The sequence below is a fragment of the Carya illinoinensis genome, chromosome 13 (assembly GCF_018687715.1).
Source record: "Carya illinoinensis cultivar Pawnee chromosome 13, C.illinoinensisPawnee_v1, whole genome shotgun sequence".
Lineage (NCBI taxonomy): Eukaryota > Viridiplantae > Streptophyta > Magnoliopsida > Fagales > Juglandaceae > Carya > Carya illinoinensis.
In genome coordinates, this window is record NC_056764.1 from 12,360,223 (window position 1) to 12,376,015 (window position 15,793).

The following is a 15,793-nucleotide window of genomic DNA, read 5'->3' on the forward strand; positions in this document are numbered from 1 at the left end:
TTAAATTTGAAAATTTTGAAAGATGATTAATTGTCATCTTTTGCATGTGCATGCCTTGATTAAATGGTTGAACTTTGAAAATATTAAAGATGATTAATTGTCATCTTTCACATGTGCATGTTTTATTTGAATATTTTCAAAAGTGATTGATGCTTTTTTAGACTTATACAAAAGGTAGATGATTCTGTTTGAAAAATTTGAAAAGTAAAGTGTGCTCATTTTGTCATATACAAAAAGTAAAAGATTAGGTTTGAATTTTTTGAAAAGGAAAGTGTGCTCATTTTGTCATATGCCAAAAGTAAAAAATTAGGTTTGATTTTTTGAAAAAGTGAATGATGTTGTTTTTGACATGCGAATCTTTTTAAATTTGAATATGAAGTCTCATATGCCCATAAATAGATCATTTGAGAGCTTCACATTTACAACATCCAGAGCATACAACATTAATTCAAAGCTTTCATTCTCTCTTCTCTAAGCATTGAGCCTTAATCCTTGTTCATTTTGAGAGATATAGTTTGCGCTCTATTGTTCTTATTTCACTCATTGAGGAGTGTTTTCTGATAACCTACCCACTATCAGCTCTTGTATCAGAAAAATGGTGTGTATAACCCTTGTGTGTGTAGAAAGTATTCTACACGGGGAATAGTTGAATCAGCACGTGTAAGGTGATTGCAAGTGTAGAGGGTGTTCTACACGGATCCCTTGTAGCGGTGTTGTTCAAATGTGTAATAGGTTTCTATCTCTACCTGAAGGAGATTGAATAGTGAATTTGGGAATCCTCAAAGGGTAGCTTGAGGCGAGGACGTAGGCAGTGGGGCCGAACCTCGTTAACATACTGAGTTTGCTTCTCTCTTACCCTTACTCTTTATATTTATTGTTATTTCATATTTTGTTTATATTTTATATTATATATTTGATTTATAATTGTTATTTTTTTAATACAACTCAATTCACCCCCCTCTTGTGTTAGTCATCTGGGCAACAAATATTCGCAGCGGATAATTTTTTTTTCTTTAGCAATACTATGCACCAAATTGAAAATATCTCAAATACTTAAAACGTACTTCATACATAAAAACCTATTGAACAACCAAGATCACAAACACTAGTCCAAAATAGTTATGATCCAAAAGTACTGGAGATGCAACTCTATCGTACAAGTAGTAATTTAACTACTATACTAACATTAACGACGCACCGTCGTTCAGTCGACTGTGTCTAGTTGGTCAGCTCCTGATCCTCCTTCAGGTCCTGTAACAAGATCTACCATTCGGGGGGAATAGTAGTTGGGACTACCATAGTGAGATTTGATTACAAATTTCAGCAAGTTAACAAAAAACTTTCACACATGCTAATGATGCATGGATGACAGTAAAAGCATAAATGCATAATCAAATTCATAAATAATTAAAGCATAACTTAACGTACAACGTAGCATAATTGACATAACTTAAATTAAAATATGAACTGAACTTGATTTGACATAAACTTGATCTGAAACTTGACTTAGTATGAACTTACTCTGAAACTTGAATTAACATGAAAAATACATACTCCACAGTTGTTGTGGCCCCATGTATTCTACGTGTAAATAAATACTCCACAGTTGTTGTGGCCCTATGTATTCTACGCAAACTTGAATTAACATGAAAAATATATACTCCACAGTTGTTGTGGCTCCATGTATTCTACGTGTAAATACATACTCTACAGTTGTTGTGGCCCCATGTATTCTACACATCACAATGCAGTTAAATACATACTCCACAGTTGTTGTGGCCCCATGTATTCTATACAAACTGAATGTACTCAAGATGAAATATGACTGGAATACGAAAGGACTTGAGCCCTGACGTAACATAACGTGATTTGAACATAACTTGAAATACATGACCAACTTGATATAGAAACATTTCGTAACATGGCATAACGTATAATAGACAACATATTTAACATGACATACTTGTAATGTACAGTAATACATGACAGAATATATTATGTAACAGATAAAAATTGATGACAGAATAAATTCTGTATAATAGACAATTACGTGATAACTTGGCATGACATGACATATATGATAACATACATACATACACTGTAGTTCCTTTACTTAGCACACATACACAGTAAACTGCTAGTAAGTTAAAAGCTAACTTATCTCGATCTCCGCATTTCTTATAAAACTTCAAGTGCGATCACGAGGAACTGTAATTAGTGATTCTAAAAGTTAGAACTAAATCACTAATAATTTGAAATATGGAAAATACTAACTTAAAGAGTAAAATTTTCATTTTACTCTCTACATGTGGAAAAATGACCGTTTTACCTATAACTTAAGGATTTTGCATACTAACTTCAAAAGTTTCCAAAATTTACATTCCTCATGTAAATTTTATCCTAAACTTAAATATCAACTCCGAAAAATTTAAAACAAAACACAACTATGAAGAACACACTATGGCTGAAACATCCATAGGCCATTTCCCTTGAATTTTGTTGCAATTCCTTCCAATTTCAAAACTCATGCTTAAACCAAACTTTTGCAACAAACATCTTCCAATCCTAAGTTCAAAACCATACTTAAAACATCCATTTAGAAAAAGCTAATAATTAACACTAAACTTTTTTTTTTAAAAAAAATCCAAGCACTTGAATCACAAATTTTGACCTTAAATCAAAACATCTCCAAGAATTTTAAAAATCAAATCTTACTTCTAACATATTCATAATATCATCCTAACATCAACCATGCTTTAAATCATCAAACTAAAGTCACCAAAATCACAAAATAACATTTGGAGTTTTTGGTTTTACACTTAGTCCAAAAATAGAAACTTTTTCCTCAACTAGTTTTGATAAATCTCTTAATCTATGACTTATAAATATATGATCTTCAAACCAAACCATCACATGGTTTAAAAAGATGTCCTAAAACATATATAAGCTTCTAATTCAAGATCACATGATTAGAAATTAACCAAAACATAAATTTAGCCAAGAATATCCACACTTTGGCTTATTTGAATATCTTTTTGCATAAAATTTCATATCTTTGAGACTAATATCAAATATCTTCAAAATAATAATATAACATGTATATAAGATACTTAGAATCCTCTAATAAAATTATTAAAGTCATTAGAATAGGTTTAGACCACCAAAGAGTTAAACTTTCTCAAAACAGAAACTGTTTTTCTTCTTCCAGTTTCTAAGTTTCTAAATCTAAGAAAATCTTTCATCAAAACCTTTAATCATGCAAAAATCCTCAACAAATAGTCACATATACATGTTAACAATACTCCATAAAAATTTCAGACCAATATCTATCCATTAGCTTGGTCAAAAACTCCAAACTATAACATATTCTCCAGTTTATCTCCCAGAATGACCTTTCTATAGTTTACACAATATTTGACTAACCAAATGATCTTCAAATAGGGAAAATAAGATATCCATGTAAATTAGACTAAAAAAGGAACAACTTATATGAAGAAGACTTTATGATAGAACACTTACAACAGCTTCGAAATGGGCGTGCAAAAGAACTCCTAAAAGCTGTCCGAGAGAGAGTGTTTGATAATCTTTTATTGGAAGGTGTAATTGAAGATAAGTTCATGGGTGCTGGCTGGACATACTTATGGACGAGATAAGGGAGGTGATAAGGCTGGAGTTGAGAGTTGAGTGTGGTTTTCTCCTACCCAAAATATCTATAAAAGATTATCTTAAAATATTCTATCTAATAATGTCTACAAAAATCAGCTCAATATATTTTCCAAATGTGGAGTAGACTTGGAAGAGTAAGGTGGCTAAAATATTTTCATGTGTCCAAATAAAATTTCGCTAACCTAATTTGGACATTACACACTGTGATTTTGAAAAACATTGCGCTTAGTACGTTTACCGAGGTTATTATTCACTCCAAAAATAAATGTAACAAACTTAGTACTGAAAAATTCTAAATATTCAATTAAGCCTAGTGGTGTAGACTATAATGTATTCTGACACTTCTAACTATTTCAAATAATTAAAATCGCATTTCTAGCACCATAGTGAGTGATAACACTAACTATGTTGACATGCTAAAACCTATGCGATTAATCAATTCATGTAAACTTACGGAGTTTTCACGAGGTTTCTAAAGTCAATAGAAATTTCACAATTGAATTTTTAGCGGCTGTTACAGCAGCTAACAAACACTGTAGCATTTATGTTAAACTTTCAGAATTTGACGAGGCTATTGCAGCCAATTCGTGCCTCAATTCTAGTTATTTTAAAATTGAGGACATTGCCAATGCCCTAATAAGCCAAACGCTAATCCATCCCAAATTCCTTCACAAAAATAGACTTTTCACAAAAATCATAACAGAAAAAAGTTTATTTAATTTTTAAATTAAAAAGTTTACACATAAAGTTTAAGCAAACATAAAAATCAAAATTATGACTTAAAACCTTCACAAAATTCTTATAGAATATTAACGACTACAAATAAAAATATATTGACACTATATATTTTGCCTAGTGCACGTTGTATAAAAATGGGGCATAAGATCAAAATTTTTATTGGAGTTTTATTTCTTTTAAAAAGTAAAATTAAATAAAATTATTTTAATTTTTATTTACAAATTATTTCAATTGTTTATAAAGTAAAATTACTATTTAAGATTTTATACTATATTTTCAACTAATAACCGATTTAATTTTTATTAGAAACTTTGTAATTTAAAGAGACTTTTATCAAATCTAATTTAAGAAGGCGTGCTTTAGATTATTAGGGATTGTTTGGGAACACAACTATTTTTAGATATTTTTAGATATTATCAAATTCAAATTTTTCTCTATCATTTCTTAAAATAAAATAAAATATCTTAACTCAAACTATTTCACTACTATTTACATATATTCTTTGTATATAAACAAGCCTTAAAGCAATCATAATTATCATTGTCAATAAAGTTCTATAAATAACCTATACATTTGGATAAAAGTAGGCTATTGCCTTTTCAAAGATCATACTAAATTTTTTATCAACACTCAAAAATTAGATTTTACTACTTATAATTTTTATATTGTATATTAAACTAATAATGATAAAAGAGAAGTGTATTCTTAAAAAAAGAATACTTGAAATAATTATTATGTGGGATATTTTTAAAATTAATAATAATATAATATTTATTTAATACTTTTGATGTCATCTTATTAGATTAATTAAATATTTTTTCTTTAAAAATAAATTTCCTTTAGATTTTTTTAAAAGGGAGACTCTCCTTCAACTGGGCCTTAGGCAATTGCCTAATTTCGCTAAGGGAAGAGCCGGCCCTGTATACACTACACCATCATATAGCATTACTTATATAATCATATAAATATATATATTACAATAATTGCATTTATAATTTTTTTTAAAAATAAAGATTCTCTATTTTTGGTGTGCAACCACATCAGTCGTTACATTGAACACAGCACGACCATTGCTCACTAAAGCACGGAATATGAAAGAGTGGATAATGGAGAAAAAGCTAGATGTATTGTTAGGTGGAGAGAAGGTTAGAATGGTCAAACCACCACCCAGCTATCCAGTTGCCAAGAAAACGCTGGCCGCCTTCTTTGCCCCCTTGTCTCCCACACAGATGAGACGAGCGAGCGGAGTGTCTACTTGGAGGAAAATTTAGAAAAATTAAAAAAAAAAAAAGCACTTAGTTTTTATTTAATTTGATACATAAGGAGAGAGAGATTTTGAATTCCATACCTTTAGAGGCTAAGATTATGCCAATTAGTTTACATGCCTTCTAAATAAAAAAACTCCAACAGATTTACATATTTCTCCCTTTTAAGGAGAGCCTTGTAGTTGTGTATATAATTTGTACATTTAATGTATATATATATATATACATTTATATATAAATCTACATCAGGATGTGGGACTATTTTGTAGCATGCCTAATCTTATCCCATTACATGTCCCAAAAATTGCTTTGATTATATGCTGACAGCTCAGCAAGTGACATTAGTAAAGTACATAAAAAAATATATAAAGTGATTATACGCAACAAAATTTTATTTTTAAAAAAATTAAAATTGGGTGGGGTCCAGAATCTGTGTTAGGACATTTGTTTAAAGTGTTTCATTTTATTAAGCGAATAGATTAAATAAAACATGAAAAAATAAATATATATATATATATATATATATATATAAAGTTAAAGTAAAATGATACTTTAAAAAGCCAAGAAATTAAAAATGCCAAGTTTGATTCTACAAAATATAGTTGTCAAAAGGAAAATGATGCATCTGATAAAAACTATTGAGACTTAATTATTAAAAAAATGTTTTAAAATGAATTTATGACTTTTTATTTTTTGTTTAAACATTAAAAAAAATACACAAAATATATATATATATATATATATATGAGAAATACTTTTTGGAGTCGGAAAATACAGTCGGCGTGCAGTCGTAGAGAAAAAGTAAATTAATACGGGACCTACATAAAAAAAAATTATTTTTATAATTTTTTTTTATTCATGTAGGTCTCCCTGAATATAAAATAATTTTTTTATAATTTTTTTTATTTATTCCATACAGCCGACTGCACGCCGATTACATTTACCGACTGTATCTAACAAAGTTCATATATATATATATATATATATAATATATATATATATATATTAAACTTAAGAAACTCAGACCATCCCTCCCTACCCTACCCTAGCCGTGTCAAAACCCAGAAATTCCACCAAGTCATCATTTGAAAAGGAGGGTAGTTAGGATTTGTCGGCTGAGCCGCCCAAGTCAAGGAAGAAAAGGCAATGCACTTTTTCTCCGCGAGTGACACCAACGTCCATCATCAGGATTGGTCGTCTGGTGTGAAAACTTAGCCAAGCATACAGCCATCTGTGAGCAAGTTTTGCACGAAAAAATATGTATATATTTTTCACGATGAATTTCACAGTTTCTAGAAATTTGCACAAAAAATGCACTTTCAAAACTAGTTTTTTCCTCGAAACAGCACCATGTCCAGCATTTAGATGCTAACAAAGCAAAAAATAAATTGAATTAAAAAAATAAAAAAATAAAATGAGAGAGAGAGAGTTGCGTGTCTTGGTTAAAATTAATTTATTATTATTTTAAAAAATAAAATAATAAAATTAGTTTTCAAATAGTTATCAGTTTTGGAATAATGAAATCGCAACACGTGGAATTCTTCGTTCCTAGTTTCCTACAATCCCCCGTTAGATGTAAAAGTATTCTAGAAGAGCAGTGCTACAAGCCCAAGAACTCAGCGAGAAAGGGTAAAAAAGGATTTTTCTTTTATTTTTTTAAATATTTTTTAATATTTTTTAAAAATAAAAAAATGTATAATATTATTAAAAAATAATTTTTTAATTATTAAATAAAATAAAAAAAATAAACGAGAACACAAGTTCAAAACCGGGTGGATTTGGGACGTGAAATGTGGGACCCTGCCTTAAATTTCCTTGTTACTGTCTTCTTTAACATTTTCCCTTGCTTTTAATTAAAAAGTATTACTATTTTAAAATTTTTATACCGATATATAATTTAATTTGTAAAATTTAAAATTTATTTTTTAAATCAAATTATATGATAATAATAATATGTGATCTAAAAATTTGAGACTACATTTATCCTTAATCAAATATAATTTATTTACTAATCAATTGATTTTTAAACTAAAATAATAAATTTTTTTTTTTTTTTTAATTTACAATACCCAAATCTCAATATGGACTAACACCTTAAACGAAGCATTAAAAAAGCTGCATGAATCAATATATTGCGAAAGTTTCCAAACTTGGATTTTTTCCAACATTTAATGATGGAAACATACGAAAACGTGGAAAGACAACCTGCTAATCATGATCTAACAAAATGCATCCAAAAAAAAAAAAAAAAAATACACAGAAACATAAGATATATATTGTCATCAAATAATAACTATTTCAATCCAAGACACAAAGACAAAACACCTCAAACAAACACAAACTACCTTCTTCCAATTGCATCATCTTTGCTCTAAAACCTGAAAGACCGACGAACGGAAGAGGGTTTCTGTGTTTCTTTTTTTTTTTTTTTTTTTTTTTTTTGCTTTTCTTTTCTTTTTCTACAACATATATAAGAACTCTGAGATCTTACCCACAACGAACTGAATTACAAATAAAGCTAGATAAACTATGGCCAGACAGAAACTCCCTAAAATACGACTCCTGCAGGCCGTTATACCCAACATGATCTTATTCCCACAATCTTCAAAACCCCATAGAAGACGATCTAAAGATGCGCCTTAAAACACCTTGGAAGCTTTGTTCTGTATCTAAAATCACAGAAACACAAAGCCTCTACACGATATACTAAGTTAAAAAGGACAGAAAAAGCGTGGACAAGCTCAATTCAGCAGAGAATTGAGATGAGGTAGTTTTACCACGATGGTGTTTATCCACTATCTTGGCATGAATCAGGATCATCATCTCTAGGAGATGTCAGAATTAACATCGGAGTTGTAGGAACTTGGAGGTGGAGTTGAAGATGCAGAGGCTCCACCGTTGCCGTCATTTCCTCTGTTCATTCCCAATGCTTCTCCCACCTTAGAGACCGCGGAGACAACCTTCTTGGCCAAGCTCTCAAAAATCTGAGCTTTTACCTGGCCTCTCCTGGGGGGAAAGCTTGTGCTTTTCTTCTGCTCGGTGTTGGAGGTAACGTTTGCCATGGGCTTGAAGACGCCGATGGTCTGCAAAAACAGAGCAGGGGACAAGCAGAGCAAGGAAAGAAGAGCAGATCTGATTACAGGATTGAAAGAAGAAGCTTGAGATGGGGAAGATGGTGAGAAGGAGATGTTGGAGAGAGAGAGAGAGAGAGAGAGAGAGAGAGAGAGAGAGAGAGGGGAGTTTGGACCGGGTGCCGGGTGCCGGGGGTTGCCCGGCTTGGGGTTCGGCTGAAGGAGCTTGAAGGATGTGAAGAGATGGGAAGGAAAGACACGGTATATTTATAGGGGAAAATTTGACAACAGGGGCACCTCTGTCGGTTAAAGTATGGTTAAAGTATAAAAAGTAAAAATATAGTTGAAAGCATAATTGTGTATTAATCTGTATATTAATATGATGTGATTGGTTAAAAAATAAATTTTATTAAAAATAATGTTAATTTAAATTTTAAATATGAATAAATTAGTATTGATACACAGATTAGTATATATATAACAAAACTCGTATAAAAAATACCCTCTATATCCGGTTGTTAGAGGCCGGAGTTACGAAAAGTGGAAGACTCGGGACCAACAAGTAAGCAAGTAATAGCGGCACTCCTTTTGAGTCTTGTGGGCGGAAAGAGTGCCCAGAAAAGAACGACCCCACCGGCTCATAGGGATGGATCATGGAAAATTGTCGAGACTCAGCAAGAAAGAGCAGTGTGAACAATTGGACATTTGGTGCTCTTCAAACTGCTTCTACTTTTAAGTTTAGGTTTTGGTTTATGCAACAGAATATAAAGATATACCGATACAAACAAAAATTAGTTTATCTAAGTTTGTAGATGTCTTTCAAAGTGATATGCTTTAATACAAATACAATATATTTTTATTTTTCTATTTTATTTTTTCATATAGCTTTCACAAATTCATATGCATACTAACTAATTAAAATGATAACAAAATTAATTTACTAGTTATTGATATGATTTTATGAAAATATATAAGATTTTAATAGACAATGTATGAAAAGTGCTATTTATATTTATAATTTTACTTACATAATTATAACTATTGGAAAGGATAAAGATTTTAAAATCCAAAACTTAAATTATAAAAATACTGACAAACTGACAAAATGAACTGTTAACATATCATATTATGATAGGGTCATGGTAGGGCCACTTAAAGTGGGTCCCGATTATTCTTATTGATAAGTCAACTTTTTTATTTTTTATTTTTTATTTATAAATATTTTTTAAATCTCTTTAGAAAGCTAATGTACAAAAAGGTCAAATTAATAAATAAAGTCATACTGAATTGGGAAAGCAAACTTAGCCATGATGCTTAAAAAGTAAGAATTAAGAAAGCACTGCCACACATTAATGTCCAATCTTATCCATTTCACCAAATTTGTAGCTCATCGTCTTTGACCACTCATGCATTAGTCATTGGAATCTTTAATTTTTAATTCATTACCGTTTCAGCCACCTAGGACTAGGAGAACTGCATGAAATGAATGATTGATTGACAAAAACAATGAAATCATTTGAAAAGATTGGGGTTTTATGAGGTTGGGGGTAGTGTTAATTTCATTTTCTAAAAAATATATTAATATATTAATAGTTATTTTTTAATCAATAAATATTTTTTTATATAATTTAAATAACAGAAAAAATGAGTAGGAAATTATTAATGGATGCAGAATTCCAACCCATAATTTGAAGCAATAACTATAATTGTAGTCTTTTTTTCAAACTATTTTTTTTAATATTTAAAAAAATAATTAAATTTAATAATATTCATTTCATTAATCATTATTTTTTTGAAAAATGAGTACAAATCATTAATCCAATTCATGTTCAAAAGCATTTACATAAAAATAAATTTTAATATTATAAAACTACCCTCCATTTCATATAGAGTTGTAAAATTATTGTAAGGTTATCATTTTGGTTTTATTTTTCTTGGATTCTTTTAGAAGAAAAATCATTCTTGTACAACACTTTTTCATGATATATTATATAATTATTTTTTAAGTAAGGGATATTTTATACAATAACTTATAAAAGTATAATCCTTTTATATAAATACACTCATTTTAAAGCATTGTTGTAAAATATATTATAAAATGTGACGTGTTTGTATTATTATTTTAAAGAAAATGATAATATAACTATTAAATATATCTATCAAATATGCTTAATTATATATATTTATTTTATTTTTAATAATTAAGAGAGTTATTATTAATAAATTTATATTTTATTTAATAGTTAAGAATGTTAAAAAATACTTAAATAAACGAAAAGCACACATGCATTGGATAGTCACGCAGGTAGCATTATCGTTATTCCGAGCATTACAGTACTGGGTGAGTGGCCTCCATGCATGAAAGGGAACGTACAAATAGAAAGGAGATGATGATGGCCTACAGTGTACGCACTTAATTAGCACCGTCCCAATATGTACCCAACTCATCAGTGCTCACCGGCCTGCTCCAGGCTTGTGCCAGCCAGGCCAATTCATTCCACGTACAATGCACTTATGACTCTTACGCAGGAGAAATGGACGCACGGAGTGCGTCTGCGTACAGTCCCATATTACACTAATGCCAGACCACATAAGGGGTGCACGAGGCCTTCCTGAGAGGAGCACTGCTATTCATCGATGGTCGGATGACTTAGACACGGAGGTGATCTACGTCTTCTAATAAGATATCGAGATTTTAGTGGTTCTATTTCAATAAAATTTATATTTACTAGCGGTGATGATCATAAAGAAATTGTAAAACTCTTGTATTCTGCCTCCACTTGACCGCTTGGAATGATCGTTGGTCAATTTTTTTTTATTTAATATTTAAATAAGTGATTTTAAATGTATTGATATATTTTTTATTTTTTAAAAATATTTAAATCGATTAAAAAAATGAAAAGAAAAAAAAGTGACAGCTCTTGATAATTTTATATGAAAAATAATTTAGCTACAAAGAGATTATATAAAAATAAATTTATTAACTGATGTAACTTGATATAGTAAATCAGATTGTAAAATTACTTTTATTTTAAAATAAATTTAAGAGATGTCCTCAAAATATATTAATTTATGAATTTATTTTATGTATTTTTTTTTATTTGTATATGTAACGGTTCTCATTTTATATATAGTATCCGTGATTTATATATGGATAAGGTCTCGACTCTATATGCAATATTTGTTCAACCTTGCCCGCCGCTTCAATAAAGGGCATATATAACGAGAGAAAAGCATTAATTAATGGCTTGCCCGCTTGAGCGACAAGCAATTAAATGGCTCTTTGGTTGAAAATAATGCATGAATCTTATGCTTTCAAGCAAATTTTATTCTGCTAAAAAGGAAAAGAAGTCAAGCGATGCACCCAACTATCATCATAATTTTCGCAACTACATGTAATACATGTGAAGCACATATTTCGTCTCTCACAACACATTATATTGAGCTCTCGGGCACTATGTACGTACAGAGATGTTTCCTATATATTTTTCATGAAAAGACCAAATAAAATATCGATTTTGGAAATCATAAGTTCCTAATTAACTGCATTGAAAAGGTATATTTAATTAGATTAACCTATAAAGTTACATATTCTTATGTGTGAGTTATTTGTACATGAATGTAGTTTGTTGAAACATTTTAATGTAAAAAAGATTTTAATCGTATTGCATGAATATTTTTGAAAGTATGGTTTGTCCTTTATTGAGTTTGCATCTAATTGAAGCGGTCATTTTGATATAAAGAAAAATTTAAATGTGTTTCATAAAATTTTGTAAGAGCATAATTTGCTATTTATTGATTTGTTATATAGACCTTTGTGAGAATATCATTTATTAAAAATTGTATATAATGTATATAAATTTTAAATGTATAAATCTCACATAAATATTTAAAATAAATAAATAAATTTTATCATGAAAAAATATAAAAAAAATTCATTTTTTCTTAATCAGATCTACAATTTTACTTAAAAAACTGTACAATATTTATATATTTAAAGCTAGTAACCATCATTACGCTTTTGTCTATGGATATGCACTTCACGACTACCTAGCATTACTTTTAAGAAAATTTTATATACAGTTATTTTTACAGATTTTTTTATACATTTCAGTGATATGATTGGTTGTGTATTAAAAAAAATTTAATCCAACTAATTATATCAGTAGACTGCATAAAAAATACGTAAAAATGACTGTATGTAACATTCCTCGCTACGCAAGCATGCACGCACAAACGTGTACGTAGTTGGCGCAAACGTGTCAGATTCCAATTGATCCATAAGACAAGACAAGACAAGAAAGTTAGGTTGTTGAGATAAGCAACTGAATTATTCAAACCGTCCTGCAGCCGAGCTCTGTCAAGTGTTCCCTCGGAGGACAAAATTATTTATTTAAAAAAACTCTGATCAAAATTACAGACAAGAATTCACTATTACGTACCCGAATCTCAAACTGTATACAGCTGTATGTGTGTTGTTCGGTTCGTAGTCCACGTAGGCCGCCGCATGCATGGTTTCGATCCAGACTGCCTCTCCCACTAAGAAAAACTTACGGGACGTGCGTACGCCTGATCATATCTAGAAGATTTTGACTTTTATTAAAAATACACAAATAATTAAAAATTATGCTTATAAAAGTTAAAGGAAGATGTTCGTAAAATACATAATAATATAATAAAAATTATAATAAAATTAATATTTAAAAAAATCAATTTGAATTGAGACATAGAAATTTAACATTTTTTAAAAAGATTCAAATTATCTGTAGTGTACAAAATTTTAAATTAACTGGTATAGTAAAATTTTTCTTAACTTGACTCTTTTAAGATACAATAACCTAACTGATCGTCGTATACATCAAACCTAATATGCACAAATAGTTGAATTCAAAATTTTACTCAAAAAATACCTCTATTATCTGAAAAATCTCTTCAAAATATAAACACGCTTTCTTTTGTTATTTTTCAATTAAACCCTTCTATGTTGTATTCAAAGTAATAAGTGGGTCAGACTCTTAAAAGACAGCCACACATATAAACCCTTCTAAGTGATCATTTTCCGAATATAAGAACTAATTGCAGAGTAAATAAAACCTCAATAAAGGCTATAAATAATTATTGGTTAGTGAAAGAAACGTAGAAGAGGCGATAAAATCGGTTTAATATTCCAGCTATGAGGAATTAATGCCAGACGATAAACGTTCATTTACAAGAATTGATAACAAAATAATTGAGAAACTAACGTTAATAGAAATAACAATTAAAGCTAAAAACAGTCTAGAGTTTGAAAGAGTCTGTCGAAAGCAAAGTAAGAAATTAAGAGCATGGTTACAAATTGACCAACGTTATCTACCATAAATTAAAAAAAAAAAAATTGATCAATTTTAAAAGACACGCAGTGGTAAACAATAAACAAACGTTACAACTAATATTTATTAAAAAATACCAACAGAAGATGTTGGAGAAAAAAAAACACATATATATTTTTTTATTTTTATTATAAAATATAGTAATTAATTTCACAGTAAATTATGTATTTTCTTATCGATTTATAAATAATAAAACTTTATGATAATTAGAAGATAGACTATCTACAGTTGTACGATACCCACAATATATAAATAATTCATTCTCTTTTATTAATACAAATAATGGAACAAATTAATTTAGAGGAAATTATGATTATATTTTCAGAAAAAAGAAAAAAAAGGAAGAAGTATGTATAGAAGCGACCAGAAGGGTACTTTTCAATGACCGAGGAGAGGGTGGGTAGGGGGCGATCGAGTTGTCTTGAATGACCGAAATAGTACTAATCTTATCTCTTCATGGGGTCAAGCCGCCCACAAATGAATGATTGAAACACGCACCTTTTCAAAAGATTTGGAGAAACTAAAGAAACTTTGAAAAAAATAAAAAAAATAAAAAGAAAAAACATGCACCTTTTCAGATTTTTAATTTGCTGGAGATAAACTCTCACAGCCTCACAGGGTGATCAGCATTTTACAAGCGAAATAAATTATGTTCGGTGTTCAGTACACACTGCAAGCTTATTTCCGGCATGCACCATTTTTTCCCCCTCCCCTCCTGTGCATTTTTCATCTCTTTACACAATCGAAAGAAAGAAAACACAAATTCTTGATCTGAAAACTTCAGTTTTCCTACTCCTTGTTTGGGTTGTGGGAAAAAAAAATATAGGAAGAAAATAAGACCAAACTGAGAAAGTTTTGATGCCAGCTTGAGCAGCTTCTGTACTGGTTGATTTTCCGAGGAATATAAATACAAAAAACAAAAAGCAAAAAGTAAAAAACAAAAAACAAAAAACAAAGACTGAATTGGAGGTTTTGTCTGACTCAATTGTTTGTTTCAGATTGGCTCTGTCACTGTGGAGCCTTCCAGTTGTAGGGTGTCAGCTTTTTAGCAATAGAGCGGCCAACCTTGACGCTGAGTGGCATCGCTTCAGTTGCCGCACGTTGCTTTATATATATATATATATATATATATATAATTTTTCTTTTCATATTTTTTAATAATTTTAAATATTTTTAAAAAATAAAAAAATACATTAATATATTTAAAATCATTTCTTTAAAATCAAAATAATTTTTTCCTTCTCATAATCTCATGGCGGCTACGTGTACCATTTGACTAAGGGGTGGACACCCACCCATCGTTGGGCCAGCGCGCTAGACTAATAAAAACTTTTATTTTTTTTTTTACATCATTTTTTTAACATTTTAAAATATTTTCTAAAGAATAAAAAAAGTCATAATATTATTAAATAATATTTCTTAATTCACTAATAAAAAAAAGTGGAGCCGTAGATCAAGGGGGATGCTAACTTTTTCCTTGTGATGGGCTTAGATTGTGAGATGATTTGATATTTTTTCCTTTTTTTTTTCTTGCATATTATTTATCAATTATTTAACGCATGCATGGAATTTATTTATTATTTTATTTAGATAACTTGCTTTCCAAGTAACAAATAAGAACCAAAAACAACACCACAAATAAAAGCTTGTCGCACCTCTTCCGATTAACAAGCAAGAAACTTTA